Source organism: Panthera onca, chromosome E3, assembly GCF_046562875.1.
Source record: "Panthera onca isolate mPanOnc1 chromosome E3, mPanOnc1 haplotype 2, whole genome shotgun sequence".
Classification (NCBI taxonomy): Eukaryota; Metazoa; Chordata; class Mammalia; order Carnivora; family Felidae; genus Panthera; species Panthera onca.
The window spans coordinates 34,000,847-34,021,620 of NC_138354.1; the positions used below are offsets into that span (position 1 = coordinate 34,000,847).

The 20,774-nt window shown below is 46.7% G+C and overlaps 1 long non-coding RNA gene across 1 annotated transcript in view; it reads right to left on the reverse strand.

The window, feature by feature from the left end:
* Positions 1 to 5,142: 5,142 nt before the first annotated feature.
* Positions 5,143 to 20,774, reverse strand: part of LOC132689057 (uncharacterized) — a 185,171-nt gene continuing 169,539 nt past the window's right edge. The window contains exons 3-4 of the long non-coding RNA XR_009614826.3: positions 8,616 to 8,696; positions 5,143 to 6,336 (exon numbers count right to left, since the gene is read on the reverse strand). This is a non-coding gene — a long non-coding RNA (uncharacterized LOC132689057). The remainder of the gene's footprint in view (positions 6,337 to 8,615; positions 8,697 to 20,774) is intronic.

Here is a 20,774-nt window from a genome sequence, read left to right on the forward strand (position 1 = left end):
GTGTTCTCATTTATCATCGTGATAATACCAACCCTCTTTTAAATCCTATTTTATGGGACAAGGATGCAGAAAGGTGAAGTGACGTGCCTAAGATCACACGATGAGTGAGTGGCAAAGCTAGAGTTCCAAACATATTCCCCCCGATGCCACAGTGATCATTGCCATGGGCAAGACCCCCTAGTGAGTGCTCAAAATAGTGGGGGGGTCTGAGGGTGACTCCTGGCCCATCATTTCCAAGAAGTAGGTTGCAAGCAAGCCACCCATCCACTCTGTGACTCTGTTTCCTTACCTGTTTTACTGTTTTAACCACAGTCCTTGCATCGCAGAATTATTATGGGATTGAGTAATACCTATAAAACCTGAGGACCTGGGACGTAATAAGCACATGATAAACTTTAGGTATTACTATTATTACGACTACAGAAATGGGTCAGAGAGATAATGGGACGCCAGATGTTGTAAGAAATTAGGTTTTTGCGCTGAGCGAATCAGGGCAACATTGCAAGGTTTTAAGCCAAGGAAATATCATAAGAAAAATGTGATCTTAGGTTTTGAATGGTTTGCTCGAGCTGTTGTGCTGAGTACAGACTGTGGAGGAAGCCTTTGGGGAGGCTTTTGAGGAATCCAGGTGAGGGATGCTGGTGGGTGAGAACATGGTATGAGCAGTGGAAATGGAGAAAAGGCGTGGATTCTGACTGTGCTTTGGAAGCAGAGCCCAACAGGATGAACTCATGGACCGTTATGTGGGGTGTGAACGAAAGCGAAATCAAAGATGAACCCAAACACTTGGGAAGGGGCGATTGCCCTCAGACGGGAAGGATACGGTGGAGCAGGTGTGTGGAGGCCCATCTGGGGGCTTCCTTGTATTTGAAGTACCTGCCAGACCCCCCAGGGGAGATGCCCAGTGGCCAGTTCTGTACAGGGGCCTGGGAAAGGCATATTGTCCAATTCTCTGCTTTTTGTTCCTGGCTGCAGTTTGTTCTCTCCTTATAAACACTTGGGAATGAAAGGGGAGAACATAAAAACGCACCAGCCTTTTGCAAAGACTATTATATAATGTCCTAGGACTCCCTGAAAAATGTATCTAATGAAAAGGCAGAAGGTGGTGGTGGTGATGGTGACAGAATATTGGCAATCAGCTCAGACAAAAAAAGTAACAAGAAAGAGAAAAGGAAGGAAGGAACAAAGGAAGGAACCAAGGAAGAGAGGGTTGGAAGGAGGGAGATAAACCTAAGTTTTAGACATTCAAAAGGCAAAGTGATTCTTTGTCTTAAGGAAAAGTCAGCTTCCAGAGGGAGGGAGAGGGTGTTGAAATCATAGTCGCATGAATGCATGGGTTTGTCTGTTTCTCAAAACCCAGGCAGGGGCTGATCAAGGAGTGGATGCTATCAGAACTCCCAGAAGCTTCATGAGAGTTGAGTTTCCGTCTCTGCCCTGTGGATAACACCATGCCCAGGGTCCTCCCTGAGGCTTGAAAATGCACAGGAGCTCCCAATGGAAAGACATAGTGAGAAAAGGACGGAGAAGTTAGCCTCTCTTCTGTGGGGTCGTATCCATGGGCTCAGCCACAAGGCTGGCACGTAATATGCTTTGCCTTATTAATCATCACAATAACCCTATGATACGCATGTCAACCTGTTCCTGCTGATGAAGACAGAAAGGCTGAGAGCAACTGAGTGTCTTCTCAGCAGCTCATATAGCTCTAAGAAGGGAGGTTGGATCAAAACCTGAGTATTCTTCCATGGTGTCAAACGGGCTCCCTTGAAGGGGACTTTGAGAATGCAGTGAAATACCCCAATAATCAAGGACCAGGACAGATAGGCAGAATATACATGGGCTTTCCTGAGAGCCTCTGAGGGACTGTGGAAAGGTTACAAGTGGACCTTGTGCCCAGCGCCAACTCGGGGACCCACAGTGCCCACCCTGAGCAACATTCCCACAAGGTTTCAGCTTCCGAACCGCCCCTCCCCCTGCCCCCGTGGGGCCCCTCCATCCTAGATGGTGAGCTCTGCCTTTAAAGTCAAGGATGGTGTCTGTTTTGTCACCAACGAGGTACTACAGTGCTTGGAAAAGCCTAGAGTGTTGTAGGGAATAAATAAGATAAAGAGAAGTTGAGTGACTGAGTGAAACAAGATCCCAAATCACCGATTATGTCATTATATTCATTATCATCATACCATGAAACCTTGACCTTATTTTTAACGCGGGATCCGTGTATCCGTGTTAATTGGACAACTGTTTTGTGTGGGGTTCTGTGTGGGGCTCTGTGTGGGCCAGTGGAGATTCCGTAATGAACAGTGCTCAAATTTGGCCTCTACCTTTGTGGAGCTCCCACTCCAGAGGGAGAGGAAGAGATCACAACGCTCCCTGCACAACTAGCTCTACGGTGACTATTTAGGGGAGAGGAAGTGCTACAAAGGTGAAGTTCATGGTGGGAAGAGGGCCTTTCCCATAGAAAGATAACCTGGTGTGTGGAGGTCGGGGAAGGCTGCTTCCACGTGAGGTGATGTTGGAGCTGAAATGAGGGGGAGAGAGAGAGAGAGAGAGAGAAGTGGGGAGGAAAGAGAGAGAGAGAGAATGAGAATTAAGGAATATCCAGCCTTGAAAAAAGCAGGAAATCCTGCTGTTTGTAACAACCAGATGAAACCAGAAGGCATTATGCTGAGGGACACAAGCCAAGGACAGAAAGACAAATGCTGGGTGATTCCATTTCTGTTTCTAACATAGAGTCCCAGAAGCAGAGAGTAAGTAGCATGGTGATTGTCCGGGGCAGAGGGGAAGGAGAAATGGGGAATCTTTTTTTAAAGAAGGAGTAAAAGTTCTTTTAAAAATGTAGAAAGCAAGTCTTCTGGCCTGATGTTCTGGCCCTCAGCTGCGGAACGGGATGAGCGGGGTAATCGCCGTGAGGGCTGCTGTACAGGGCACCCAGACAGCGTTCGTTCGTTCTGTCCCCTCCCCCACCCGCCCGTTCTCATCAAATTCCCAGGTTGCACGGAGGCCACCTCCACTGCAGCACTGAATGGAAAGCCCTCCTTTTAGCCCTCCGCCAGCACCTCCTGTCCCCACCCTGAACCACGTTACTTCCGGCAGGAGGGCCACGCTTTAGAGACAAGATGCGTGGGGCTTCCCTTCTGCGGCCAACTCTGTCCAGACTTCCACAGACAGGGATTAGCGGCAGTGTCCTAGCCACAGCATGGCTGTTTGACAATGGCAACTCCGTGCTGTGTCATTTGCTTTCACTGAGCAGACAGTAGCCTGTCACACTGCAGCTTTGGCCTAGGTGCATCCTGGAAACAAGGCCTCAGAGGGGTGGGGACCTGGACCCCCACTCAACCTCTGTCGCCCCAGCTAGCTCCACTCTGCTGGAGGCTGTGGTCTCCGGCAGTAAGTCAATTTCCTGCACACCCTGGACTGACCACCGAGAGAGTCCAAGATCAGCATGGTGGACAGATATGTGCAGTGGCTCAGGGACTAGTCCCAGCTCAGATGTGTGGCTTTGAGTAAGCTATTCCCACCTCCATGCCGCCATATTGGAAAATGGGGTTCCACAGGAGCAGTGCTTGCTTCCTGGGGTTGTTGCAAGCGAAAGACGGGATGTTTATAAAGTGCATGGCTTGTACTTGGCACATGTCTGCCCTAATCTTTTGAACATTTACTATCAGCTTGAGGTACATCTTTCTGGACAATCTTTCTCTTCCTTTACACAAACGTGTACACGGTCGTGCGTGTTTCCTCCTCTTCTCATAAAAAACAATTACACATGTATGTATTATATATTTATACATATGTAATTATAATCATATATAACATACATAATATATAACGAAGTTGTATATAATTAGTATATATATTACATACAGAATTTATCATTCTGCAAATTATTTTTGTTTACTCAAAAATATCATGCCTCAGGCTCAGTCGGTCAAGTGTCCAGCTTCAGCTCAGGTCATGATCTCATGTTTCATGGGTTCAAGCCCCATGTCAGGCTCTGTGCTGACAGCTCAGAGCCTGGAGCCTACTTTGGATCGTTTCCCTCTCTCTCTGCCCCTCCCCTGCTCATGCTCTGTCTCTTTCTCTCTCAAAAATAAAATTTAAGAAACATTTTTTAAAAATTTAATAATAAAAATGTCATGCCTCTGTTTCCCCCAAGGACATCCTTGGTACCTGTCCATGCTAGCACATAAAAATCTTCTTTGTTCTTATTAAGTGCTGCGTACTATTCCTTGAAGTGGATCTCCACAAGAGGTGGTTGACATTTAGGTTGTCCTGTGTTCTATTATAAATAATGTAGCCATCAGCCTCCTCACACACGCTTCTTCATGCATATGTATGAGGATTTCTCTACCACAGGTCTTACTGCTAAAGAATGAGACACTCGTGACAAACTGAGACTGCCCTTCCCACATCTGATTATGGATCATATTTGTTTTTAGTGTATGAAAACCTGAATTGAATACAGTTGTGGCCAAAGTATCTTTTCTTGATTTTAATTCTCACTGTACTATGTATTCTTATCGCCAGCATGGTTTATATATTGTACTATGGAGGGGCGCCTGGGTGGCTCAGTCGGTTAAACGTCCGACTTCAGCTCAGGTCACGATCTCGCAGTCTGTGAGTTCAAGCCCCGCGTCAGTCTCTGTGCTGACAGCTCGGAGCCTGGAGCTGCTTCCAATTCTGTGTGTCTCTCTCTCTCTGCCCCTCCCCCCCTCATGCTCTGTCTCTCGCTAATAAGTAAACGTTAAAAAAAATTATGTACTGAACTGTAGAGCTCCTGTAGCCTAATACTGTGCAAATATTTCCCAATTATATTTTTTAACTACGTATCTTGAATTATAGATTCATAGGAAATGGGGAGGAGGGGGGAAGTTCAGTGATGTTCATCCTTTGTCCTTTTTTTCCCAGTACGAACATCTAGCACAACAAAGAACTGCACATTGACAGAACCCCTGGAGCTTATTCAGATTTCGTGAGTTTTATATGCACTCGTGTGTGTGCATGCGCGTGTGTTTCTATACGTTTCTCACATGTGTGGATCCGTTTGACGGCCACTGGAACGGAAACACGGGGCTGTTCCATCGCGAGGCTCCCTGGCCCCTTCTTCCTAGCCACACCCACCCCTCCCCACACGATCCCCACCCCCTGGTCTGTCCTCTATGATTTTGTTATTTCAAGAATCTTATATAAATGTAACCATACCATATATAGTCTTTTGAGACTGACTTTTTAAACTCAGGATAATTCCCTTGAAATCTATTCAGTGTGTTATTTGTATCAACAGGTTCCTCCTTTTTATTGCTGAATACTATTCTGTGGTACGGAGGTACCAAACTCTGCTTAGTAATTCACTCACTGAAGGACACTGGGTTCTTTCCAGTTTGGGACTCATCGAAATAAAACTTTTTTGAGAGAGAGAAAGAGAGCTCTGTCAGCCCAGATGCGGAGCCCAATGCAGGGCTCAAACTCACAAATGGTGAGATCATAACCTGCACCAAAGCTGGACACCTAACCGACTGAACCGCCCAGGCGCCCGTAAATAAAGCTTCTGTGAACATTCTCGTGCAGGTTGTTGTATGTTTTTCATTTCTCTGAAATAACTGCCCACAGGGCAGTTGCAGGATTATATGGTACGTGTATATTTAGTTTCTAAGAAACTGCCAAACTGTTTTCCAGAGTGGCTGTACCGTGTGACATTCCCACCAGCAATGTGGGAACCATCCACTTTCTCTGCATCCCTGCCAGCATTTGGTGTTGTCACTGTTTTTTATTTTGGCCCTGCTGATGGCGTTGTAGTGAAATCTCATTATGGTTTTAATTTGCATTTCCCTCCTAGTTAATGACGGTGAGCATCTTTTCATGGGTATATCTGCCATCTGGCTCTCTTCTCTGGTGAAATGGCTCTTACTGTCTTCTGCCCATTTCTTAATGGGACTGTTTGTTTCTTTACCACCGAGTTTGAGAGTTCTTAATAAAAGCTTCTCTTTCTAACATTCATTTTGAAATGCGGGATGTGCCAAAGCAGAATTCTGATCAGATGGACGTGGGGAAGGACCATCTTGAGCCTCCTTTGCAGAATTATCATGCCTCTCAGTGATGCATAGTTCAGCCTCAGAATTTCTTATATCCTACTTTAAATCAACAGGCCAGGTGGGTACGCCTTAAAAATATCTGATTTGAGAAAAAAAATTTTTAAACTACAATGACCAGAATTCTCTGAGTGCCAGCATACTGCTGAGTGATTATCCACGTAGTGACTAAGCAGTGAGTACCCCCATCTGATCTCTTCTCTCTTCGATGCATGACCACCTGATGTGCACTGAAAAGCTCTCATCTATTTCCCTGTTGTAAAAAAGAGAAAAGAAAAGTGATTATTATTTTTACATGTTGCCAAGAACTGAGATTTGTTATGGTCGAAGGCACAGGCTCTGAGTCAGACAACTTAGGGTCAAGCCCCAGCTTCACCAGGTAGTAGTGGTATTAGATCTAGTCAGTGCAGTTGTTCATGTTGTGCACTGTGCATGTGCATACAGATGAAGAGGTGACTGAGGGCTGACTCCAGATTGCCCTGCATTCGCTAAACTACACAGGCTGGCTTGTGGTTGGCTCCATATGGATTTAGGGGATGCTGCTTCTTCACATAAAGGTGCTAATCTGAGCTATTTATATTAGTTATAAGGCCCCAAAAGGGAATTTTGTTCCAGTTCAAAAGGGGGTGCTTTTGATTTGCACATAGGCTTTTAGAGGCTGACAGAGGCCCTACGCTGTGTTTCCTTGGGCAAGTTACTTAGCCTCTGTGGGCCTCAGTTTTCATACCTTTGAAATGTGGGTAACAATAGCACCTATCTCAGGATTGTTGGAAGGGGTGAGTGGGCTGATTCCTGTATAAAGCTAGGCAGAGCATGTGGTATGATAAACGTTCAATAAATCTGAAGCCATTGTTATTATTACCACTGTTTAATGATGCAGGTGGACCGACTCACCTGTGTGACCCAGTCTGCAAACCCACAGTTGGAAGAGGACACGTGAGTGCGTTCACCAATCGGGACAACACCGCTGTTTGTTCAACTACAGAGCTTCTCATTTATAGCTGCAAAACGCTTCAAGGAGCACAATGCTCCCCTCATCTGGGGGCTGGGGAGACAGATCGCTGAGGAGAGGCTGGCACAGTGTCGTTGGTCCTGGAACCCAGCCAGCGTGGCGTTAACATTCTGGGTCGGACACCCACCCTAGCTCTCTCCCGCTGGCCTGATGTGATCCTTCCACCAAAGGTTTGTTGTTTTTTTTTTTCTCTATTTCTTGTAAGATAGAAGGTTTTCATTTCTTTTCCTTGCGAAAATCCCATCTGCGCACTGCCAGTATTTTCTCTCCCGGAATAATAGTCTGAGTATCTGAAAAGGACTTGAGAGGCTGACTTGTCCATTTGTTTCCAAACTCCAGAGGGCAAAGGAATCGTGTGCAGAGCATATTAAAAATACAGGTTCTTGGACCTCATCCCTAGAGATTCTGATTCAGCAAGCACTTGTGGAGTGGGGCCCAGGCAGTTTTCTTTTTAACCAGTACCTTCTGGTATTTCTAATGCTTAGCTGGATCAGTTAGCCCAGCCCCTCTAAAGCGCAGAGAGGGACACGGCCGGCTCAGGGTCACACAGCAACGCAAAGCTGAGCCAAGACTAGAGCACACTTCTCTCTGGTGATGTTTCCTGGCAAGGATCTGCTCCTCATTGCTTTCTCTCTCCTCCACTATGTTTTCTTGACTTCCAAATGTCAAACAGCAAGTTCTTTTAGTGGCTTTGCCATTTATAAAGACCCACAAGTGAGCTGAGGGTCCTCAGTTGGATGCCCTTGGCTGGCCTTGGGTGCTTTAAAATCCTGCTCCACACACAGCCAACCCACAATATAATTTATAGGCTCAGGGTTGGGTCCTCAAAGGACCAAACTTCCCTGGATTCAACAGCAGGATATCCATCCTTTTGTAATTGGGGATTAGCTGAAGGACGTTAGGGAGGGAGGGGAGGAAAGGGAGGGAGGGAGGGAAGGGCGAGAGAAAGGGAGGGAGGAGGGAAGAAGGAGGGAAAGGGGAGGTGGGAGGAAGGAAGGGAGGGGAGGGGGAGGGGGGAGGAGAGGGAGGGGGTGGAGAGAGAGGGGACAGGAGGGAGGGGGGAGGGAGGGGAAGGAGAGGGAGGCAAAGGGAGGAGGGGGGAGGATGGGGGGGCATGGGGAGGGAAGGGGGGAGGGGAAGAAGGGCATGTGACATTCTATGCATGAACTATTAACTAAAGGTGGGCTGGTGTCAGTGTGCTCAGCCCTTGGTTGGGACCAACTTGGACAATGGGAACAAAGAGGAAAGCAATTAGTCTTTGTGAGAAACCACAAAAACTTTCCCCAAGTCAGATCACACATTCATCTTGGAAAATGCCCGTGCGATGGCACGTGGATACAGACACCCTCGTGGGAACAAAAGCAAATGCACGTGGAGCTGCACACCAAGCGTGCATACGTCCACACACGGGCAAGTGCGTGCCACGCACTAACAGGTACACGTGTGCACAGGCGCACACACACAGAACCACAGACGCAGTTACTGCATACCGTATATGCACAAATACGCTTCAAATGTACCGTATTGCACTGAGTGGTCCCCTCCATCGCTGCCCAACCACGTCTTAATCATCTCCGTAGCTCCAGGGCTCAGGGCAGGGACTGGAAAACAAGAGACATTCAGCAAAATTTCGTGACACTTTACTGAACACAGGCTCACACACTGGAACCCGAGCTAAAACCATCCTCCCGTGAACATACGACTTGAACACAGGTGTGTGTGTTCTTTCAGAGATTTTTTTTCACCAAATCGGCAGAAATCAGGCCTAACTGTGGATGTAAATATCTAGGCAACTCGGCTGCCTCACTTGATCCTGAGTAGGCAGCAAGAGATCTGAGGCTGGTGGCTGTGCGGGAGAAGTCTATCACAGCCTTTGGTCTGTGCCCAACATGGGCGTCTGTCCCTCCACTGAGGACTCCAATGCCCTCTCAGTCTGGTTTTCATCTACCATTACTGGGGACCTCCGTTGGATCCCCAAACCCCTCCCAAGGTTTCCCACATACTGTTTCAGCCCTTTCTGGTCTGTACCTAGGATATGTTCAGTTTCTGTATCGGTTTCCCATGGCTCCTGTAATAAATTGCCACAAACTGGGGGACTTGAAACAACAGAAAATTCATTCTCTGGCAGTTCTAGAGGTCAGACATCCAAAAGCACGCTTGGACAGGGTCACGCTTCCAGGCACTGGGGGGAAAGATCCGTCCTTTGCCTTTCCAGTTTCTGGTGACTGTCAGTGTCCCTCCTCCCTCTGCCTCACACTTATGAGGACACTAGTCATTGGATTTAGGGACCACCAGATACTCCAAGATAAGCCTAACTCAGTTATACTGACAAAACCTCTTTTCCCCAATAAGGTCAAATCCGCAGGTTCGAGGCATTAGGACCTGGACAGATTTGGGGGAGGGGGGCACCATTCAGCCCACTGTGGTTCCTGCATTCGCTAAACTGGTACAATGATAGGAAAATCTCCTCCATTTCAACTTTTTGGACAAGAGTTTTTCTGAAATGACAGTGATCTAAGATTGTTTTTAAGAAAATGCGGAGTCGGTATTTTCATGCATTGGCTTGCGTCATTTAGGACCATGTTAGAAAATACCGATTGGTTGCTAAGCTATTCGTCCCAGAAATATTTTAGTATTAAAAAAGAATATGCTTTCAAATCCACAACAGTCGGGAACAGAAAAGCGTGTGCTTGGGTAATCTTGTGTCCCACTCTCCAGGACGGTCCACCAGCACAGCAGAGTGAGTGTACCCCATCTGTATCCAGAAGGAGCTGGTCCCTCCCTTGTCCAACAAGATTTGGCAGACCGCAATTTAGATACAGCTCTGCTTGCTGACTGCACCCTAGATGAGGCTTCTGCCATCATCCCTTCTCTGGTGAACGCTGTTGACCAGATACGGCAGGAGGAGCCACAAGGGAGTCCGGGAGGAATGCCATGCTGGATATTATGCTGTGGGTTTGACATGGCTTGAGGCAAGTGGGCACTTTCAAAGAATTGGTCCAGGGAGAGAGGGTGAAGGTTGGCAGTTGTTAGAATTCAGGAGGTACAGATGTGCCTTTGGAATTATAATCAGCTTCTAGCCACCACTCACCTGGGAGGAAGCGGCCACCTGGCTATCCCTGACCATTGGCTGGAGGGGACTCTGGCCCAACGCACGCCACGTTGGGGGAGGCAGAGGAAAACCAACAGGGTTACCTGTGCCACGTGGAACCTCACCTCCACAGAGACTACAGAATCATCTGAGAAGAGGAAAGACAGAGTAGGAGGGAGAGAGAGAGAAGGAGAGAGAGAGTTTCCAAGACCCGCATCCCAGAGATTCTGGTCCAGTTGATCTGGGGTGACACCGAAAGCTCTACGTTAAACAAAACCTAAGTGGTTCGTTTGGTGAAGCGTCTGACTCTTGTTATTTTTTTAAAAAAGATTTGAAATGTTTTTATTTATTTTTGAGAGAGAGACAGAGTGTGAGTGGGGGAGGAGCAGAGAGAGAGGGAGACACAGAATCTGAAGCAGGCTCCAGGCTCTGAGCTGTCAGCACTGAGCCCGACTCGAACTCACAAACTGCGAGATCATGACCTGAGCCCAAGTTGGACACTTACCGACGGAGCCACCCAGGCAGTCCAGCATCTGAGTCTTAATTTCAGCTCAGGTCATGATCTCAGGGTCATGAGATCGAGTCCCATGCCGGGCTCTGTGCTGACAGTGTGGAGCCTGCTTGGGATTCCTCTCTGCCCCTCCCCTATTCTCTCTCTCTCTCTCTCAAAAGTAAATACATAAACTTTAAATAAGTAAATAAATAACCAAACAAAACCCCCAAAACCCTTCCCTGCTCGAGGAGCTTTGACCCAGAGCCATGTTCAGAAGCCACAGCCTCAAGGAAGTGACCTTCGTGCACAGACAAGAATTGTTGGTGCTCTGCCTTGTTTTCCCGTCACTCAAAGTTCTTGAGGGTGGGGGTCAAGTCTTATTCAGACTTGAACCCATCGACTAGCACAGTGACTTTCATGTAACAAGAGTCAATACAGCGTGCTGAAACTGTAGATGTGAGGAACACGAGTCCCGGTGTGCTTGGCAATAATTCCCTGAGGGACCTGGCCACCTCCCAGCTTTGGTTCACAGAAAAGCACTAACAGCAGTGGTTACGGAGGAAGAATCTGGGTTGAGCAGCTTTGGTCAAACACCCACTCCTGCGGTCACCCTGTGACTTCAGACAAGCCACGTGACCTCTCCAAAGCCTCAGTTTCTCACCTTTTAAATGGGAATAATAATGACACCTACCCACTTAGAGTTGTTGGGAGAAATACATGTGCACAGCCCAGTATACAGCATCTTAGGAAGCACTGCGTAAATGTTGCTGTAGCTACTGTAATTATTACGAATTTGAATAAGTTAAATTATGTACATTCTCTCCATTATCCTTACAGGTGAGCAAAAACTCCTTGGAAGAATCAAGAGATTCTTGATCCTGGTCCCTCACCCCTGACCATCTGGAAATACCAAATTGCTAATGACTCCCCCACATTTGGGGTGCTCCTTGTTGCCCCTGGACTATGCATAATGCTGATCCCTCTGCTTGGAAAGTCCCCCTCCCCCTGTCTCCCCACATCTCATCCACCTTGCGATCTTCTACTTGGCTTTTAGATGGAAATTCAGGGGCGCCTGGGTGGCTCAGTCGGTTAAGCCTCCGACTTCAGCTCAGGTCATGATCTTGCAGTTCGTGGGTTCAAGCCCCGCGTCAGGCTCTGTGCTGACAGCTCAGAGCCTGGAGCCTGCTTCAGATTCTATGTCTCCCATTCTCTTCTCTCTGCCCCACCCCTGCTTGTGCTCTAGCGCTGTCTCTCAAAAATCAATAAAAAGTATTCTAAAAAATTTAAACGGCAATTCAGATGCCCCTTTCCTCCAGGAAGCTTTCCCTACTGGCTGGTTCCTTTTCCTCTTCTCCACAGAATAATCCCCCCCCTTTCTCAGAGATCTCCATTTCGTCTTGTGTCTTCAAACACACCACACTGTTAAAACGTACCACGTCTCATCTGTCTTCGTATCTAGCAGACACTACTAGATCTGTCTAGAATTTAGCAGGGGGTCTAGAATGTCATGTGCCAACCAAAACATATGGTGAATGGATAAGCAGTCCACACTAACACAGCTTCTGAATTAGTGGGTTTGGAATTCATGTACTTTTCCACGGGTGTATCAGGTGGTGCTGTGTAACAAACACCCCAAAAACTCGGTGCTTTAAGACCACAATTACTCACTCTCCCTCAAGTATCTGTAGGTAGGGTGAGAGTTTATTAAGCTCAGCTGAGCATCTCTGCTTCAAGCCTAGGTTCAGATGGGCTTGACTTAGGTCTACTCCAGACACATTCATTCTGAGCCCCAGTTAAAGGGCCAAGAGCTACCAAGGGGAAGCTTGTCTCACGGTGATGGCAAAGGTGCAAGAGGGCAAGCCTGACCCCTAAAACTCATTTCAAGCCCCTCTGCTTATTTCATGACATCCACCTGCTACCACCTCATTGGCTGAGTCGGATGACCAAGCTTACGGTCAAGTGTGCATTACGCTTCATGATTCCAGGCAAGCTGCGCAGCCAGACTCAACGTTGATGGGTCCAGCATATTTTTCCCATGGAGGTGGGAGGGAGTGGGTATTCTGAACCATACGTCATTGATCTAACACGATAATGCTCAGTCTTGCTATAATTCATTTTGCTTATCAAATGTTTTAGTCTCCATTTAGAAACCTGCAGCATTTCCTTGTTCCAACAGCCTTCTTAATGAATACCTAATTATGATATTCTAAACTAACAAGGAATCAGGTTCTCCCCTTTCAGTTCCCATTATATCTTTCATTTGTGTGTGTGTGTATGTGTGTGTGTGAGAGAGACAGAGAGACAGAGAGAGAGAGAGAAATTATTAAGCACGCTGTATTGTAATTCTGTGTGTGTCTCTTTCTGGATGAGTGACATTACCCAGTGGTGTAACAGACACTTTCATTGGCTTACCTAACACCACTCTCACCTCCCTCTCCCCACTGCCCACCTTTACTATAAATGACAGAGGTGACAAAAATTTACCTCCTCAGCCTGCACTGCAACATGGGCCAGCCAGTCTGACATCGCAGAAATCAGCAAGGAAATCTTGGGAAAGTCTTTGCTCTCCTAATAAAAGGGGCTCTTCTTGCCCTTCTCTCCGTCCTGTCTTGAATGTGGATGTGATGTGGCTAACAAGCACAGAGGAAATACACAGAGAATCATAAAACTTCTGGTGGATACCTCTGGATCATTGAGCCAACATCGGAAGCTGTCCATCTCAAGCCTTCACATTGGTGGGGTTTCCTGTTACATGTAGTCAAAGACACTCCTAACTGTGCTGTTCTCTAGGACAGGGGTGGGCAAACTACAGTCTGTGGACTAAATCCAGCCCACCACGTATTTTTTTTAAGAATTTTTTTAAATGTTTATTTTTTGAGCGAGAGCATGCACATTTGCACTTAAGAGTTGGGGAGAGGCCGAGAGAGAGGGAGATAGGATCTGAAGCAGGCTCTGTGCTGGCCATGCAGAGCCCGATTCGGGGCACGAAGTCACGAACCATGAGATAATCACCTGAGCCAAAGTCAAACGCTTAACCGACTGAGCCACCCAGGTGCCCCCCACGATTTATCTTTGTAAATAACGTTTTACTGGGATACAGCCATGCCTGTGTGTCTGCAGTCTACGGCAGAGTTGAGCATTTGTAACAGGAATCATCTGGCCCACAAAGCCTAAAATATTTGCTCTCTAGCCATTACTGAAAAAGTTTGCTAAATCTCTGCTCTTGGACAAAGGTTATAACTTATTTTTTTTATATCCCTCAGTGTCAGTGCTGGTACCCAATGCAATAATTATTTGATACAACAGTATTATTAGGTGTCATTATTGGGCACTGACTGTTTCCCAGGAGCTGAGCTAACCACGCGTAATTTATTATCTTACTTAATCTGCACAACATCTCAATTACAGCTACTGCCTTTTCAACCTCTGCAAATGTGGAGACCACGGCTTAGAGTCATCAAATAACTAACCCAAGGTCATTAAACTAGTGAAGGGCAGAGCCAGCCCTCAAGTCTAGGTTTGGCAGACTCGGAAGACAACACTTAACAGTTGTCCAGCTGAGTATGACCGGAGGCTGTCTTTCATAGGTCAGTGAGACAGACTCCATTCCCTTATTGACGCCGATCTGGTTTATGAATAGTCCTTTTTTCTAGGCAGACTTCATCCCTCATTGGAGAAAAGAACCTCTTGGCAAATTGAAAACAACGACTCTAAATCTCAGGAGCGGAAGGATTTTACAGCCACCAAATAAGCAGAAGGTGTTGTAAATCCGTCCGTGCCTGTTAGCTGTGCCTCCGTCAGAACCTTCCAGCGGTCATTCTTTCCCTCTGCCTATACCAAGACATGTCCAGACAAAGAAAATTCTGCTTCCTGCCTGTCAACTCCCTTTGATTTTAAGATAGGTATCTTGCCTTACCTTTTGTTACAAAAAAAAAAAAAAAAAAAATCCTTCTTGCTCATTGTGAGTGCTCTCCCAGCATGACTTAGCAGAGGAACAGAATGGAGAATTGACACATCCCGTCCACTCCTCTCAGAGGCCTGCTGCCCAGATGCCCAAGGTGGTTGCACACAAATCACTCAAGCAGGGCGAAGAAAGAGCTGGGTGGGCACTTATCATACCAGAGTCTCTGCAAGAGCTCAATCTGAGGGTCTTGTAGAAGATGACGGACACTTTCAGACCAAGTTGGCTTAAACAGCACTGGGGGAAAACCCATGGTTTCCTCTCTGACTAAAAAGAGTTGAAGAAAATCAGCCTGAGGTTTAACTTGAACTTTAGTTCAGCGATGAACACATTTTAAGAGGAAAGGGAAGGAACACGCGCTGAGTAGATGCTTGGCATCTCGAGCGGTGTGTACTTTCACGCAATGATAAATAACACATTTTATGCACCATGTGGTCTGGACATGTTAAGTGTGGTGCACATACTAACTCATTCAATGCTCATGCAACTTGATATAGCAAGTACTATTATTGTTTATTGATATGAGGAAAAATGGGGCATGGAGAGCACATCAGTTATCTTTTGCTGCTCAGAAACATCCCCACACCATGATAGCTTAAAACTCAAGCATTTATTTACCTCATGATTCTGATCTAAGCCAGCTCAGCTGATCTTAGCTGGACTCTTCTCCTGCATCTTTGCGTGGCTGATGGCTGGATGATCTAGATCAGGCTCATGTTTTTAATGTTTATTTATTTATTTTGAGAGAGAGAGAGAGAGAGCGCGCGCGCATGTGTAAGCATGCTCGGAGGCAGGGCAGAGAGAGGGAGAGAGAGGGTCCCAAGAAGACTCTGCGGTGCAGGGCTCAAACTCATGAACCATGAGACCAAGACCTGAGCCTAAAGCAGGAGTCACACGCTTGACCCCCTGAGCCACACAGGCACCCGTCACTCATTTTTGATGTGAGTGGAGCTGGAAGGCTGTTGGCCAGCAGACAAGGCACCCAACCCTATCGCACCATCCAGCCATCTGGTCTGAGCTCCCTCACGTGGTATCAGTGTCCCAGAGCAGCAAAGGGGGACAAGCGCTTCCTCAGTCTCTGCTTGCGTCACATTTGCTGTGGACCCATTAGCCAAAGCAAGTTCCACGGCTTATCCCAGAGACCCAGCAGAAGGGCTTCCCGAACTGTATGGAGAGAGAGAGAAGCCTAGGGCCATCACTGCCTCGGTCTGCCACACAGAGGTTATGCTGCTTAGCTAATATCTCACAGCTTGCAAGTGGTGGGGAAAAGACTTCAACCCAGATATTCTGACTCCAGAACCTGAATTCTTACGCACCATGCTATTTGACAATACATACATGATTTCATTTAATTCTCCAAAAAAAAAAAAAAAAAAAAAAAAGTAAAGAGAGGGTTACTGCCAGCTCTTTTTTAGATTTTAAAAAACACCTGAACCTCAGTGAGGCTAAATGATCACAAAGACAGGAAATGGAGATATCTGACTCACTCTTCAAATCCGTCTCCCCTGCACCACACCAGTACCCACCTGTGCTTGCTGAATCAACCTGTGTGAGCAAGCACCGACCAGGGACCACTTTCAGAATATGTGTTCGGAAAGGAAGAGGGGACTTATGTGGGGTTGCCAACAAAGGCTGAAGTCTTCCCTAGCCACTTTCCCAGCGATTGCCCCGAAGTTGTATTCCCATTCAGGAAATTAATTTCTGCCCGGCAGCGTGGTTGGTATTGTGGTATTCAAAGGAAATGAAAAAGACAAATTTTCAGCTCCCAGGATGCCTACAAAATGCACAGTTATGAAACAGCAGATGCCAAAACACAATGAAGTAGGTGGATCTGTAGACAGATGGAGGTAATTATGGGCAACTGGAAGATGAGTGTGAACAGGGTTAACCAGGGAAGACTCCCCAGAGGCGGGGGGCTACAGTAAGAGTGGGATTTGGACTGGCTCAAAGAAAAGGAATAACCTTTCTCGGAATTACACCTTTCGGGCCAGCTGGGTGGTTCAGTTGGTTAAGCGTCTGACTCTTGATTTCAGCTCAGGTCATGATCTCAGGGTCGTGAGATTGAGCCCCGCATCAGGCTCCACGTTGAGCATGGAGCCTGGTTGAGATTCTCTCCCTCTCTCTTTCAAAATAAAGTAAAATCTTAAAAAAAAAAAAAAAAGAAATACACCTTTCTTAGAAAAATATAAGCATGGAATTCATAAAGGCTAGGTCTCCTTAACTTTGTGCAATAGTACCCAACTCAAGCCAACTTAAGCCAAACAGACAGGCTTCCAAATTGAATATAAGAATACAGTACCCAGGATGGCCGTGCACCAGGAAATAAGGGATTCATTGGAATCATGGACTCAAATGCCATTCTGGCACCCTCTGTCTCTCCTCCCTGCTTGGTTATCTCACAACAGGCAAGCTTCCTTTGGTTCTTCTTCTACAAGGTGGAAGATGACTGCCCCTCCACTCAACTCCATCTTCCCAGCAGACTGAATCTGACTGGCCCAGACTGAGCCAACTGTCCACCCTTCATACGATGAGCTTCTCCAAGGGATCTCAAACACCATGGCTGGAGACGCCAACTGGTGAGTTTGAGGGAAGTTCTCAGCAAAAGGACAATGGTTTCTGGGCTGGGCTAACAGCACAAAGTGTGTGTACTAAGGGTATATGTTGAAAGATCAAATGGCGGTAAGCCTAGCTGATTCTTGGAATTTTTGAAGGATGGCGGGGAGGAAGAGAGCTACTAGGTGCTATCGATGGAGGGCACTGAATTGTAGCCAGAGCACATGAGTCTGAGACTCATAAATAATCATGAACCTTGAGAGGGTTGTTACAGAAAGGTTTACAGTCACACAATTGAAAATTATACTTTTCCATTGTAAAAGTAACACATATTCCTTATGGAAATTATGGCAAATAGAGAAAAGTGCAAGTTACTGTTTCCTTCCATTTTTACACCAACACACTTACACCAACACACTGGCATCTGGCAATAGATGAGGGTCGCTTTTGGAACCAAACAGTTTAAATATCCACAGTGGAAATCACCGCTTAAGTTCTGGGTCACGTTATAAAGCTGTATTATATCCTACTTGTATCTGCTTGACGGTATTGTTACTTGGGTTTTGGGGAACTAAAATTATGCAAATTTTCTTGACATAGCATAGTCCATCAGTATGTCCACATGTCATTTGGTATTTTCCAAAATTACACTATCTGATCTTCAGACTGTCCCATAATTGTATTTACCCATTCTCCTAGGGTCAGACCATGAGAGCATCTCAACTTTTTGCTATTATAAATGGCTCTGTGATGAATATTCTATGGGAAACTTCATCCCCATTGATGATCAGTTCCGCAGCAGTGAAATTTTGCATCACAAGGTAAGAACATTGTTAAGTCTCTTGATACACATTGCACATGCGTGCATACCAGCCACGCATGATGATGCCTGTTTTGTCTCAGCCTGACCAGGACTGAGTATTAACAGAAGGTCAAAGGCAAACATGGGGTCCACTGGATTATTGCCCAAGCGTAATGGCGCCAGGCTCCTTTAAAATGACTGCATCCATTTCACACTGTGAGAGCCTTCCCACAGGACCCAAATACTCAATACCCACTGGTGAGAACACTGACTACCCATGACCAACTGCCTTGCTGATGCTTTTTTATTTTTACATTTTTTTCTTTTAAAAAATTTTTTTAATACTTAACTTTTGCGAGAGAAAAAGCACGAGCAGGGGAGGGGCAGAGAGAGGGGGGAGACAGAGGATCCGAAGCACGTTCCAGGCTCAGGCCCAGAGCCTGTCACAGGGCTCGAACACACGAACCACGAGATCATGACCTGAGCCGAAGTCAGATGCTTAATCGACTAAGCCACCCAGGTGCCCCCATTTTACATTTTTATTTCTGACCAGTGCATTTTACTGACACATTGTCTTTAGTTATTAACCACCTCAGCTGAGTCTTTGTCCAGCCTAGACACTGGAGTCTTTCTTTGCTGTCTATCTCTGCCCTGACCCACTGTACATTGATTTCATAGTTGGGTCACCAAAGGCCAGTCTCTCTCCTAACATCCGGGTTAGTTACCAGGAGGGGAAAGGACGCTATCTGGGGTTCATCACCAAGCTACCTGCAAATATGTGTTCCCACCTGACCCTCCGTGGGAAGTGGGCAAAGAGTGAGGAAAACTGAAGCTCAGAGAGGGTAGGCAGTCTCCTAGTGGTTCAGAGCTTGTCAGTGGCCCTGCTGGAACTTGAACCTGACCCTGTCCTTTCTATATCACCTCCCGAGGGAGAGAGATTGGTTCCAGAGCCACCAGTTAGAACGACACTATCATCAGTGAGCCGCGACCAACAGGGCGACTTAGGTGAGAGGTGTGTTCCCAAGAAAGGAGACAGAGCTACGGAATCCAGAAGCCTCGGGAAGCAAAACTCACTGCCAGGAGAAGCCTGAATACCGCAGGAGAAAGTGAAATCAACACACAGAGAAAAGGGGGGAATGAAGAGTGCTGAGGTCCTCAAAGTCCTGGATCCAGCTGTGCCTAAGGCAACTAGCTCTCCACAGCTCTCCCTAGTTACATAAGCCAAGAAAGCCCCAGCTGACTTTGCCAATGTCACGTGGAGTCAGGTGTCTGTCACCCACAGAGCAAGTGGAGTGATGCGTCACACCACACTGGCAGACCCATAAGGCCGAGTGCCTGCAGAGCAAGACATGGCCGTCCTTGGGCGGGAGTGTGCTTTGTTAGCATCCAGAACTTTCTGTCAGCTCAGTCTGCACCCCTCACATCTCCCCCACTGAGGCCTCTCAGACTATTGACAGGAATTTTCTGAGCGTCTCCAGTCTAGCCGGCTCACTGAGTACCAAAATCTCCATGCCAGAGTTTCAGTTCTTGGCCGCTCTACAAATTTGCTCCCTCGGGATGAAGGAGCAAAGGTTAGGGCTGTGGAGGGCTTTAATCAATAGTGCATGCTCCTGAAAAACAGGCAGGAATCAATAATATATTTCCACTCTCAACTTTTTTTTGTTTTATCCTCAAAACAATAGCAACAAAACATTCATGCCAGGCTGCAACTCAAAAAGTCCATTTAAAAAAAAAAAACTTATTCTTCCCTTTCTTGCTCTTTAATAAAGGGTGTGATGAATGTGTTTACCATATGGAGACGAGAAAGAATCGGTTAGAAAAACTCAGAAAATATGGTCCTCCATAGTGGGGGTTTTCTTTTCCCTTTTTGAAAAGAAAGTCAATTTCAGTTACCAGAATATGTCTGTAGGGTGATGTGTGCTAAGTAAGAAAAGGAGAGGAAAGTATGGTCAGAGCTCACGGTGTGTGCCGTGAGGAACTCCTCTGCTAACTCATGAAATCCACGGGCTGCCCGGGCTCGTGGTGCGCAGGGGGCACGCAGGGCATGTGGACACTGCTGGGAGGCGGTATCCACTCCCCCTGCAGCTGATTCCAGCAGGCAGCCAGTTTGAGAACCACAGGGCTGGACTCCGTCTCCAGGCAAGATACCTTCTGAATGATCGGATAGCCCCTAACAGTCTTTCCAAAAACAGATGCTGATTTTAGCGCTGCGGTTTATTTGAATGAACGAGTTAGAGCTGTTCTGCTAAAATCTTTTATCTCGACAGCCTCAGATATTGGCTTCCTTGACTTCTGGGAAATGTGTTTCAAATGGGAAAGCACGAGAAATATAAAATGTATGAAATCAACCCACATTTATTTATTAATTCACTCTTCTTTTTTCTCACGTGTCAAACATCTGTTAATAGACTAGATACTTTGAGTATTATGTTGGATACCACCCAGTCCATGACCTCAGCTGGATCACTTGCCACTTAGGTGGCCCCAAGAAAGTTAAATCAGGGCAGTAACATGAGGGCTTTGAGTACAACGTGAGAAGAACCATGAAGCTAATATGTACAGGGTGTCAGTGAAGAACCAGAAGGGCGGACCCGCAGCCATGGAAGGAGAAAAAGCAAACACAGTTGCTTCTCCCTCGGACTGGAGGAGGAGGAGGCTGGAGTGAAGACAGAAGCATGGATGCCCCAGGACGGCGGCCCTTGAAGGTGGTCACGGCTTCATCAGTGACTCTCAACCAGGTGCACAGTAGAATCATTTGGGAAACATAAAAAGAAAGTGC